This window comes from Phalangium opilio, unplaced genomic scaffold (assembly GCF_054372755.1).
Source record: "Phalangium opilio isolate 3A_F unplaced genomic scaffold, DU_Popi_V2 ptg000352l_1, whole genome shotgun sequence".
Taxonomy (NCBI): Eukaryota; Metazoa; Arthropoda; class Arachnida; order Opiliones; family Phalangiidae; genus Phalangium; species Phalangium opilio.
Window position 1 is genome coordinate 6,181,941 of NW_028324228.1, and position 12,647 is coordinate 6,194,587.

Genomic DNA, 12,647 nt, shown 5'->3' on the forward strand with positions numbered 1-12,647 from the left:
CACAATACCTAAAGACCATATATCTTTGGGCTTCCGTTGCGCAATGGTTAGAGCGTTCGGCTGTTAATCAAAAGGTTGGTGGTTCAAGCCCACCCGGGAACGGTTGTGTAAAGTTTTATAAGTAACGTAAAAAGTCAAAATTTTTTCAACCCGACGACCATTGCATTTCTGAGCTTCCGTGGCTCAATGGTTAGCGCGTTCGGCTGTTAACCGAAAGGTTGGTGGTTCGAACCCACCCGGGAGCGTAGGTGTGTAGTTTTATAAGTAACGTAAAAAGTCAAAGTTTTTCCACAATACCTGACAACATTTAAAATTCTAAGCTTCTGTGTCGCATTGCTTAGTGCGTTCGGCTGTTAACCGAAAGGTTGGTGGTTCGAGCCCATCCGGGAGCGGTGTTGTGAGGTCTCAGATGTACCGAAAAAAGTCAAAGTTTTTCCACAATACCTGACGACCACTTAATTTCCGGGCATCTGTGGCGCCATGGTTAGCGCGTTCGGCTGTTAACCGAAAGGTTGGTTTTTAGAGACCACGCTGGGCCGTTAGTGTGAAGTGTTATAAGTAACGTAAAAAGTCAAAGTTTTTCCACAATTCCTTACAACATTTTAAATTATAAGCTTCTGTGTCGAAATGCTTAGCGCGTTCGGCTGTTAACCGAAAGGTTGGTGGTTCGAGCCCATCCGGGAGCGGTGTTTTGAGGTCTCAGGTGTAACGTAAAAAGCCAAAGTTTTTCCACAATACCAGACGACCATTTAATTTTTGGGCTTCGGTGGCGCAATGGTTAGCGCGTTCGGCTGTTAACCGAAAGGTTGGTGGTTCGAACCCACCCGGGAGCGTAGGTGTGTAGTTTTATAAGTAACGTAAAAAGTCAAATTTTTTCCACAATACCTGACAACATTTAAAATTCTAAGCTTCTGTGTCGCATTGCTTAGTGCGTTCGGCTGTTAACCGAAAGGTTGGTGGTTCGAGCCCATCCGGGAGCGGTGTTGTGAGGTCTCAGATGTACCGAAAAAAGTCAAAGCTTTTCCACAATACCTGACGACCACTTAATTTCCAGGCATCTGTGGCGCCATGGTTAGCGCGTTCGGCTGTTAACCGAAAGGTTGGTGGTTAGAGACCACGCTGGGCCGTTAGTGTGAAGTGTTATAAGTAACGTAAAAAGTCAAAGTTTTTCCACAATACCTGACAACATTTTAAATTGTAAGCTTCTGTGTCGCAATGCTTAGTGCGTTCGGCTGTTAACCGAAAGGTTGGTGGTTCGAGCCCATCCGGGAGCGGTGTTGTGAGGTCTCAGATGTACCGAAAAAAGTCAAAGTTTTTCCACAATACCTGACGACCACTTAATTTCCGGGCATCTGTGGCGCCATGGTTAGCGCGTTCGGCTGTTAACCGAAAGGTTGGTGGTTAGAGACCAGGCTGGGCCGTTAGTGTGAAGTGTTATAAGTAACGTAAAAAGTCAAAGTTTTTCCACAATTCCTTACAACATTTTAAATTATAAGCTTCTGTGTCGAAATGCTTAGCGCGTTCGGCTGTTAACCGAAAGGTTGGTGGTTCGAGCCCATCCGGGAGCGGTGTTGTGAGGTCTCAGATGTAACGTAAAAAGCCAAAGTTTTTCCACAATACCAGACGGCCATTTAATTTTTGGGCTTCGGTGGCGCAATGGTTAGCGCGTTCGGCTGTTAACCGAAAGGTTGGTGGTTCGAACCCACCCGGGAGCGTAGGAGTGTAGTTTTATAAGTAACGTAAAAAGTCAAAGTTTTTCCACAATTCCTTACAACATTTTAAATTATAAGCTTCTGTGTCGAAATGCTTAGCGCGTTCGGCTGCTAACCGAAAGCTTGGTGGTTCGAGACCATCCGGACGCGGTGTTGTGAGGTCTCAGATGTAACGTAAAAAGCCAAAGTTTTTCCACAATACCTGACGACCATTTAATTTTTGGGCTTCGGTGGCGCAATGGTTAGCGCGTTCGGCTGTTAACCGAAAAGTTGGTGGTTCGAGCCCATCCGGGAGCGGTGTTGTGAGGTATAAGATGTGACGTAAAAAAAATAAAGCTTTTCCACAATACCTAAAGACCATATATCTTTGGGCTTCCGTTGCGCAATGGTTAGAGCGTTCGGCTGTTAATCAAAAGGTTGGTGGTTCAAGCCCACCCGGGAACGGTTGTGTAAAGTTTTATAAGTAACGTAAAAAGTCAAAATTTTTTCAACCCGACGACCATTGCATTTCTGAGCTTCCGTGGCTCAATGGTTAGCGCGTTCGGCTGTTAACCGAAAGGTTGGTGGTTCGAACCCACCCGGGAGCGTAGGTGTGTAGTTTTATAAGTAACGTAAAAAGTCAAAGTTTTTCCACAATACCTGACAACATTTAAAATTCTAAGCTTCTGTGTCGCATTGCTTAGTGCGTTCGGCTGTTAACCGAAAGGTTGGTGGTTCGAGCCCATCCGGGAGCGGTGTTGTGAGGTCTCAGATGTACCGAAGAAAGTCAAAGTTTTTCCACAATACCTGACGACCACTTAATTTCCGGGCATCTGTGGCGCCATGGTTAGCGCGTTCGGCTGTTAACCGAAAGGTTGGTTTTTAGAGACCACGCTGGGCCGTTAGTGTGAAGTGTTATAAGTAACGTAAAAAGTCAAAGTTTTTCCACAATTCCTTACAACATTTTAAATTATAAGCTTCTGTGTCGAAATGCTTAGCGCGTTCGGCTGTTAACCGAAAGGTTGGTGGTTCGAGCCCATCCGGGAGCGGTGTTTTGTGGTCTCAAATGTAACGTAAAAAGCCAAAGTTTTTCCACAATACCTGACGACCATTTAATTTTTGGGCTTCGGTGGCGCAATGGTTAGCGCGTTCGGCTGTTAACCGAAAAGTAGGTGGTTCGAGCCCATCCGGGAGCGGTGTTGTGAGGTATAAGATGTGACGTAAAAAGTTAAAGCTTTTCCACAATACCTGAAGACCATATATCTTTGGGCTTCCGTTGCGCAATGGTTAGAGCGTTCGGCTGTTAATCAAAAGGTTGGTGGTTCAAGCCCACCCGGGAACGGTTGTGTAAAGTTTTATAAGTAACGTAAAAAGTCAAAATTTTTTCAACCCGACGACCATTGCATTTCTGAGCTTCCGTGGCTCAATGGTTAGCGCGTTCGGCTGTTAACCGAAAGGTTGGTGGTTCGAACCCACCCGGGAGCGTAGGTGTGTAGTTTTATAAGTAACGTAAAAAGTCGAAGTTTTTCCACAATACCTGACAACATTTAAAATTCTAAGCTTCTGTGTCGCATTGCTTAGTGCGTTCGGCTGTTAACCGAAAGGTTGGTGGTTCGAGCTAATCCGGGAGCGGTGTTGTGAGGCCTCAGATGTACCGAAAAAAGTCAAAGTTTTTCCACAATACCTGACGACCACTTAATTTCCGGGCATCTGTGGCGCCATGGTTAGCGCGTTCGGCTGTTAACCGAAAGGTTGGTGGTTAGAGACCACGCTGGGCCGTTAGTGTGAAGTGTTATAAGTAACGTAAAAAGTCAAAGTTTTTCCACAATACCTGACAACATTTTAAATTCTAAGCTTCTGTGTCGCAATGCTTAGTGTGTTCGGCTGTTAACCGAAAGGTTGGTGGTTCGAGCCCATCCGGGAGCGGTGTTGTGAGGTCTCAGATGTAACGTAAAAAGCCAAAGTTTTTCCACAATACCTGACGACCATTTAATTTTTGGCCTTCGGTGGCGCAATGGTTAGCGCGTTCGGCTGTTAACCGAAAGGTTGGTGGTTCGAGCCCATCCGGGAGCGGTGTTGTAAGGTCTCAGATGTAACGTAAAAAGCCAAAGTTTTTCCACAATACCTGACGACCATTTAATTTTTGGCTCGAACCACCAACCTTTCGGTTAACAGCCGAACGCGCTAACCATTGCTCCACCGAAGCCTAAAAATTAAATGGCCGTCAGGTATTGTGGAAAAACATTGACTTTTTACGTTACTTATAAAACATTACACAACCGTTCCCGGGTGGGCTTGAACCACCAACCTTTCGGTTAACAGTCGAACGCGCTAACCATTGCGCCACCGAAGCCCAAAAATTAAATGGTCGTCAGGTATTGTGGAAAAACTTTGGCTTTTTACGTTACATCTGAGACCTCACTACACCGCTCCCGGATAGGCTCGAACAACCAACCTTTCGGATTACAGCCGAACGAGCCAGCCATTACGCCACGGAAGCCTAAAAATTAAATGGTCGTCAGGTATTGTGGAAATACTTTTATATTTTACGTTACATTGACACCTCATAACACCGCTCCCGGGTGGGCTCGAACCACTCACCTTTCGGTTAACAGCCGAACGCGCTAACCATTGCGCCACCGAAGCCCAAAAATTAAATGGTCGTCAGGTATTGTGGAAAAACTTTGGCTTTTTACGTTACATCTGAGACCTCATAACACCGCTTCCGGGTGGGCTCGAACCACCAACCTTTCGGTTAACAGCCGAACACGCTAACCATTGCGCCACCGAAGCCCAAAAATTAAATGGTCGTCAGGTATTGTAGAAATACTTTTATATTTTGCGTTACATCTGACACATCATAACACCGCTCCCGGGTGGGCTCGAACCACCAACCTTTCGGTTAACAGCCGAACGCGCTAACCATTGCTCCACCGAAGCCCAAAAATTAAATGGTCGTCAGGTATTGTGGAAAAACTTTGGCTTTTTACGTTACATCTGAGACCTCACTACACCGCTCCCGGATAGGCTCGAACAACCAACCTTTCGGATTACAGCCGAACGAGCCAGCCATTACGCCACGGAAGCCTAAAAATTAAATGGTCGTCAGGTATTGTGGAAATACTTTTATATTTTACGTTACATTGACACCTCATAACACCGCTCCCGGGTGGGCTCGAACCACTCACCTTTCGGTTAACAGCCGAACGCGCTAACCATTGCGCCACCGAAGCCCAAAAATTAAATGGTCGTCAGGTATTGTGGAAAAACTTTGGCTTTTTACGTTACATCTGAGACCTCACTACACCGCTCCCGGAAGGGCTCGAACCACCAACCTTTCGGTTAACAGCCGAACGCGCTAACCATTGCGCCAGCGAAGGCCAAAAATTAAATGGTCGTCAGGTATTGTGGAAAAACTTTGGCTTTTTACGTTACATCTGAGACCTTACAACACCGCTCCCGGATGGGCTCGAACCACCAACCTTTCGGTTAACAGCCGAACGAGCCAGCCATTACGCCACGGAAGCCTAAAAATTAAATGGTCGTCAGGTATTGTGGAAATACTTTTATATTTTACGTTACATTGACACCTCATAACACCGCTCCCGGGTGGGCTCGAACCACTCACCTTTCGGTTAACAGCCGAACGCGCTAACCATTGCGCCACCGAAGCCCAAAAATTAAATGGTCGTCAGGTATTGTGGAAAAACTTTGGCTTTTTACGTTACATCTGAGACCTCATAACACCGCTCCCGGGTGGGCTCGAACCACCAACCTTTCGGTTAACAGCCGAACACGCTAACCATTGCGCCACCGAAGCCCAAAAATTAAATGGTCGTCAGGTATTGTAGAAATACTTTTATATTTTGCGTTACATCTGACACATCATAACACCGCTCCCGGGTGGGCTCGAACCACCAACCTTTCGGTTAACAGCCGAACGCGCTAACCATTGCTCCACCGAAGCCCAAAAATTAAATGGTCGTCAGGTATTGTGGAAAAACTATGACTTCTTAAGTTACATCTGAGACCTCACTACACCGTTCCCGGATGGGCTCGAACCACCAACCTTTCGGTTAACAGCCGAACGAGCCAGCCATTACGCCACGGAAGCCTAAAAATTAAATGGTCGTCAGGTATTGTGGAAATACTTTTATATTTTACTTTACATTGACACCTCATAACACCGCTCCCGGGTGGGCTCGAACCACTCACCTTTCGGTTAACAGCCGAACACGCTAACCATTGCACCACCGAAGCCCAAAAATTAAATGGTCGTCAGGTATTGTGGAAATACTTTTATATTTTGCGTTACATCTGACACCTCATAACACTGCTCCCGGATGGGCTCGAACCACCAACCTTTCGGTTAACGGCCGAACGCACTAAGCATTGCGCCACGGAAGCTTAGAATTTAAAATGTTGTCAAGTATGGTGGAAAAACTTTGACTTTTTATGTTACTTATAACACTTCACACTAACGCTTCAGCGTGGGCTCTAACCACCAACCTTTCGGTTAACAGCCGAACGCACTAACCTAACTGTTGTAACGGCTCATGGAGAGAGAGAGAGAACGCAAGAGGTAACAACAAAACAACTTTATTAAGATAAGACCGCCATCGGACCGAATGCCCTTTTTCATTGTTAAACTTTGGTATATATGTACAACTTAAAAAACATGTGACAAGTTAAAAAACGATAACATATTAGTAGGTTATTTTTTCCATTATTGGAGGAGTTCCAACACTAACCATCGCGCCACGGAAGCCTAAAAATTAAATGGCCGTCAGGTATTGTGGAAAAACTTTGACTTTTTACGTTACTTATAAAACATTACACAACCGTTCCCGGGTGGGCTTGAACCACCAACTTTTCGGTTAACAGCCGAACGCGCAAGCCATTACGCCACGGAAGCTAGGAAATTAATTTTATGTCAGGTATTCTAGAAAAACTCTGACTTTTTTCGTTACATCTGAGACCTCACAACACCGCTCCCGGGTGGGCTCGAACCACCAACCTTTCGGTTAACAGCCGAACGCGCTAACCATTGCGCCACCGTAGCCCAAAAATTCAATGGTCGTCAGGTATTGTGGAAAAACTTTGGCTTTTTACGTTACTTATAAAACATTACACAACCGTTCCCGGGTGGGCTTGAACCACCAACCTTTCGGTTAACAGCCGAACGCGCAAGCCATTACGCCACGGAAGCTAGGAAATTAATTTGATGTCAGGTATTCTAGAAAAACTCTGACTTTTTACGTTACATCTGACACCTTACTACACCGCTCCCGGATGGGCTCGAACCACCAACCTTCCGGTTAACAGCCGAACGCGCTAACCATTGCGCAACGGAAGCCCAAAAATTAAATGGTCTTCAGGTATTGTGGAAAAACTTTGATTTTAACGTCACGTCTGAGACCTCACAACACCGCTCCCGGATGGGCTCGAACCAACAACCTATCGGTTAACGGCCGAACGCACTAAGCATTACGCCACGGAAGCTTATAATTTAAAATGTTGTCAAGTATGGCGGAAAAACTTTGACTTTTTATGTTACTTAAAACATTTCACACTAACTCTCCGGCGTGGGATCTAACCACCAACCTTTCGGTTAACAGCCGAACGCCCTAACCTAACCATCGCGCCACAGAAGCCTAAAAATTAAATGGCCGTCAGGTATTGTGGAAAAACTTTGACTTCTTAAGTTTCATCTGACACCTCACAACACCGCTCCCGGGTGGGCTCGAACCACCAACCTTACGGCTAACAGCTGAACGCGCTAACCATTGCGCCAACGAAGCCCAAAAATTAAATGGTCGTCAGGTATTTTGGAAAAACTTTGGCATTTTACGTTACATCTGAGACCTCACTACACCGTTCCCGGATGGGCTCGAACCACCAACCTTTCGGATTACAGCCGAACGAGCAAGCCATTACGCCACGGAAGCCTAAAAATTAAATGGTCGTCAGGTATTGTGGAAAAACTTTGACTTTTTACGTCACATCTGAGACCTCACAACACCGCTCCCGGCTGGGCTCGAACCACCAACCTTTCGGTTAACAGCCGAACGCGCTAACCATTGCGCCACCGAAGCCCAAAAATTAAATGGTCGTCAGGTATTGTGGAAATACTTTTATATTTTGCGTTACATCTGACACCTCATAACACCGCTCCCGGGTGGGCTCGAACCACCAACCTTTCGGTTAACAGCCGAACGCGCTAACCATTGCGCCACCGAAGCCCAAAAATTAAAGTGTCGTTGTATTGTGGAAAAACTTTGGCTTTTTACGTTACATCTGAGACCTCACATCACCGCTCCCGGATGGGCTCGAACCACCAACCTTTCGGTTAACGGCCGAACGCACTAACCATTGCGCCACAGAAGCCCAAAGATTAAATGTTCGTCAGGTATTTTTTAAAAAACTCTGAATTTTACGTTACATCTAAGACCTAACAACACCGCTCCCGGATGGGCTCGAACCACCAACCTTTCGGTTAACAGCCGACGGCGTTAACCATTGCGCAACGGAAGCCCAAAGATTAAATGTTCGTCAGGTATTGTGGAAAAACTTTGGATTTTTACGTTACATGTGAGATCTCACAACACCGCTCCCGGGTGGGCTCGAACCACCAACCTTTCGGTTAACAGCCGAACGCGCTAACCATTGCGCCACGGAAGCCCAAAGATTAAATGTTCGTCAGGTATTGTGGAAAAACTTTGACTTTTTACGTCATATCTTAGACTTCACAACACCGCTCCCGGGTGGGCTCGAACCACAAACCTTTTGAATAACATCTGAACGCTCTAACCAATGCGCCACGGAAGACCAAAAATTAAATGTTCGTCAGTTATTTTTAAAAAAACTCTGAATTTTACGTTACATCTAAGACCTCACAACACCGCTCCCGGATGGGCTCGAACCACCAATCTTTCGGTTAACAGCCGACGGCGTTAACCATTGTGCAACGGAAGCCCAAAGATTAAATGTTCGTCAGGTATTGTGGAAAAAGTTTGACTTTTTACGTCACATCTGAGACTTCACAACACCGCTCCCGGATGGGCTCGAACTACAAACCTTTTGAATAACAGCTGAACGCTCTAACCATTGCGCCACGGAAGCCCAAAGATTAAATGTTCGTCAGTTATTTTTAAAAAACTCTGAATTTTACGTTACATCTAAGACCTCACAACACAGCTCCCGGATGGGCTCGAACCACCAACCTTTCAGTTAACAGCCGAACGCGCTAACCATTGCCCCACGGAAGCCCAAAAATTAAATGGTCGTCGGCTATTGTGGAAACACTTTGGCTTTTTACGTTACATGTGAGAGCTCACAACACCGCTCCCGGGTGGGCTCGAACCACCAACCTTTCGGTTAACAGCCGAACGCGCTAACCATTGCGCCACCGAAGCCCAAAAATTAAAGGGTCGTCAGGTATTGTGGAAAAACTTCGACTTTTTACGTCACATCTGAGACCTCACAACACCGCTCACGGATGGGCTCGAACCACCAACCTTTCGGTTAACAGCCGAACGCGCTAACCATTGCGCCACGGAAGCCCAAAGATTAAATGTTCGTCAGGTATTGTGGAAAAACTTTGACTTTTTACGTCATATCTTAGACTTCACAACACCGCTCCCGGGCGGGCTCGAACCACAAACCTTTTGAATAACATCTGAACGCTCTAACCAATGCGCCACGGAAGACCAAAAATTAAATGTTCGTCAGTTATTTTTAAAAAAACTCTGAATTTTACGTTACATCTAAGACCTCACAACACCGCTCCCGGATGGGCTCGAACCACCAACCTTTCGGTTAACAGCCGACGGCGTTAACCATTGTGCAACGGAAGCCCAAAGATTAAATGTTCGTCAGGTATTGTGGAAAAACTTTGACTTTTTACGTCACATCTGAGACTTCACAACACCGCTCCCGGATGGGCTCGAACTACAAACCTTTTGAATAACAGCTGAACGCTCTAACCATTGCGCCACGGAAGCCCAAAGATTAAATGTTCGTCAGTTATTTTTAAAAAACTCTGAATTTTACGTTACATCTAAGACCTCACAACACAGCTCCCGGATGGGCTCGAACCACCAACCTTTCAGTTAACAGCCGAACGCGCTAACTATTGCGCCACGGAAGCCCAAAAATTAAATGGTCGTCGGCTATTGTGGAAACACTTTGGCTTTTTACGTTACATGTGAGAGCTCACAACACCGCTCCCGGGTGGGCTCGAACCACCAACCTTTCGGTTAACAGCCGAACGCGCTAACCATTGCGCCACGGAAGCCCAAAGATTAAATGTTCGTCAGGAATTTTTAAAAAACTCTGAATTTTACGTTACATCTAAGACCTCACATTACCGCTCCCGGATAGGCTCGAACCACAAACCTTTTGAATAACAGCTGAACGCTCGAAACATTGCGCCACGGAAGCCCAAAAATTAAATGTTCGTCCGTTATTTTTAAAAAACTCTGAATTTTACGTTACATCTAAGACCTCACAACACCGCTCCCGGATGGGCTCGAACCACCAACCTTTCGGTTAACAGCCGACGGCGTTAACCATTGCGCAACGGAAGCCCAACGATTAAATGTTCGTCAGGTATTGTGGAAAAACTTTGGATTTTTACGTTACATGTGAGATTTCACAACACCGCTCCCGGGTGAGCTCGAACCACCAACCTTTCGGTTAACAGCCGAACGCGCTAACCATTGCGCCACGGAAGCCCAAAAATTAAATGTTCGTCAGGTATTGTGGAAAAACTTCGACTTTTTACGTCACATCTGAGACCTCACAACACCGCTCACGGATGGGCTCGAACCACCAACCTTTCGGTTAACAGCCGAACGCGCTAACCATTGCGCCACGGAAGCCCAAAGATTAAATAATCGTCAGGTATTGTGGAAAAACTTTGACTTTTTACGTCACATCTGAGACCTCACAACACCGCTCCCGGATGGTCTCGAACAACCAACCTTTCAGTTAACAGCCGAACGCGCTAACCATTGCGCCACGGAAGCTCAAAAATTAAACGGTCGTCAGGTATTGTGGAAAATTTTTGGCTTTTTACGTTACATTTGAGACTTCACAACACGGCAGCCGGGTGGGCTCGAACCACCAACCTTTTGGTTAACATCCGAACGCGCTAACCTTCGAGCCAAGGAAGCTCCGAAATGAAATGGTCGTCAGGTATTGTGGAAAAACTCTGAATTTGTACGTCACATCCGAGACTTCAAAACACCGCTCCCGGATGGGCTCGAACCGCCAACCTTTCGGTTAACAGCCGAACGCGCTAACCATTGCGCCACGGAAGCCCAAAGATTAAATGTTCGTCAGGTATTGTGGAAAAACTTTGACTTTTTACGTCACATCTGAGACCTCACAACACCGCTCTCGGATGGGCTCGAACCACCAACCTTTCGGTTAACAGCCGAACGCGCTAACCATTGCGCCACGGAAGCCCAAAGATTAAATGTTCGTCAGGTATTGTGGAAAAACTTTGACTTTTTACGTCACATCTGAGACCTCACAACACCGCTCCCGGATGGGCTCGAACCACCAACCTTTCGGTTAACAGCCGACGGCGTTAACCATTGTGCAACGGAAGCCCAAAGATTAAATGTTCGTCAGGTATTGTGGAAAAACTTTAACTATTTACGTCACATCTGAGACTTCAAAACACCGCTCCCGGATGGGCTCGAACCTCAAACCTTTTGAATAACAGCTGAACGCGCTAACCATGCGCCACGGAAGCCCAAAAATTAAATGTTCGTCAGATATTTTTAAAAAACTCTGAATTTTACGTTACATCTAAGACCTCACAACACCGCTCCCGGATGGGCTCGAACCACCAACCTTTCGGTTAACAGCCGACGGCGTTAAACATTGCGCAACGGAAGCCCAAAGATTAAATGTTCTTCAGGTATTGTGGAAAAACTTTGACTTTTTACGTCACATCTGAGACCTCACAACACCGCTCCCGGATGGGCTCGAACCACCAACCTTTCGGTTAACAGCCGACGGCGTTAACCATTGTGCAACGGAAGCCCAAAGATTAAATGTTCGTCAGGTATTGTGGAAAAACTTTAACTATTTACGTCACATCTGAGACTTCAAAACACCGCTCCTGGATGGGCTCGAACCTCAAACCTTTTGAATAACAGCTGAACGCGCTAACCATGCGCCACGGAAGCCCAAAAATTAAATGTTCGTCAGATATTTTTAAAAAACTCTGAATTTTACGTTACATCTAAGACCTCACAACACCGCTCCCGGATGGGCTCGAACCACCAACCTTTCGGTTAACAGCCGACGGCGTTAACCATTGTGCAACGGAAGCCCAAAGATTAAATGTTCGTCAGGTATTGTGGAAAAACTTTGACTTTTTACGTCACATCTGAGACTTCACAACACCGCTCCCGGATGGGCTCGAACTACAAACCTTTTGAATAACAGCTGAACGCTCTAACCATTGCGCCACGGAAGCCCAAAGATTAAATGTTCGTCAGTTATTTTTAAAAAACTCTGAATTTTACGTTACATCTAAGACCTCACAACACAGCTCCCGGATGGGCTCGAACCACCAACCTTTCAGTTAACAGCCGAACGCGCTAACTATTGCGCCACGGAAGCCCAAAAATTAAATGGTCGTCGGCTATTGTGGAAACACTTTGGCTTTTTACGTTACATGTGAGAGCTCACAACACCGCTCCCGGGTGGGCTCGAACCACCAACCTTTCGGTTAACAGCCGAACGCGCTAACCATTGCGCCACGGAAGCCCAAAGATTAAATGTTCGTCAGGAATTTTTAAAAAACTCTGAATTTTACGTTACATCTAAGACCTCACATTACCGCTCCCGGATAGGCTCGAACCACAAACCTTTTGAATAACAGCTGAACGCTCGAAACATTGCGCCACGGAAGCCCAAAAATTAAATGTTCGTCCG

The 12,647-nt window shown here is 46.1% G+C and overlaps 3 non-coding genes across 3 annotated transcripts; all 3 read right to left on the reverse strand.

Annotated features, from left to right (window-relative positions):
- Nucleotides 1-8,299: 8,299 nt before the first annotated feature.
- On the reverse strand, nucleotides 8,300-8,372 carry TRNAN-GUU (transfer RNA asparagine (anticodon GUU)). Its single transcript has one exon. It is a non-coding gene; the product is annotated as a tRNA-Asn (tRNA).
- Nucleotides 8,373-9,914: 1,542 nt separating this feature from the next.
- Nucleotides 9,915-9,987, reverse strand: TRNAN-GUU (transfer RNA asparagine (anticodon GUU)). The gene has a single exon. It is a non-coding gene; the product is annotated as a tRNA-Asn (tRNA).
- Nucleotides 9,988-12,406: 2,419 nt separating this feature from the next.
- TRNAN-GUU (transfer RNA asparagine (anticodon GUU)) lies at nucleotides 12,407-12,479 on the reverse strand. Its single transcript has one exon. It is a non-coding gene; the product is annotated as a tRNA-Asn (tRNA).
- Between the last annotated feature and the right edge of the window lie 168 nt (nucleotides 12,480-12,647).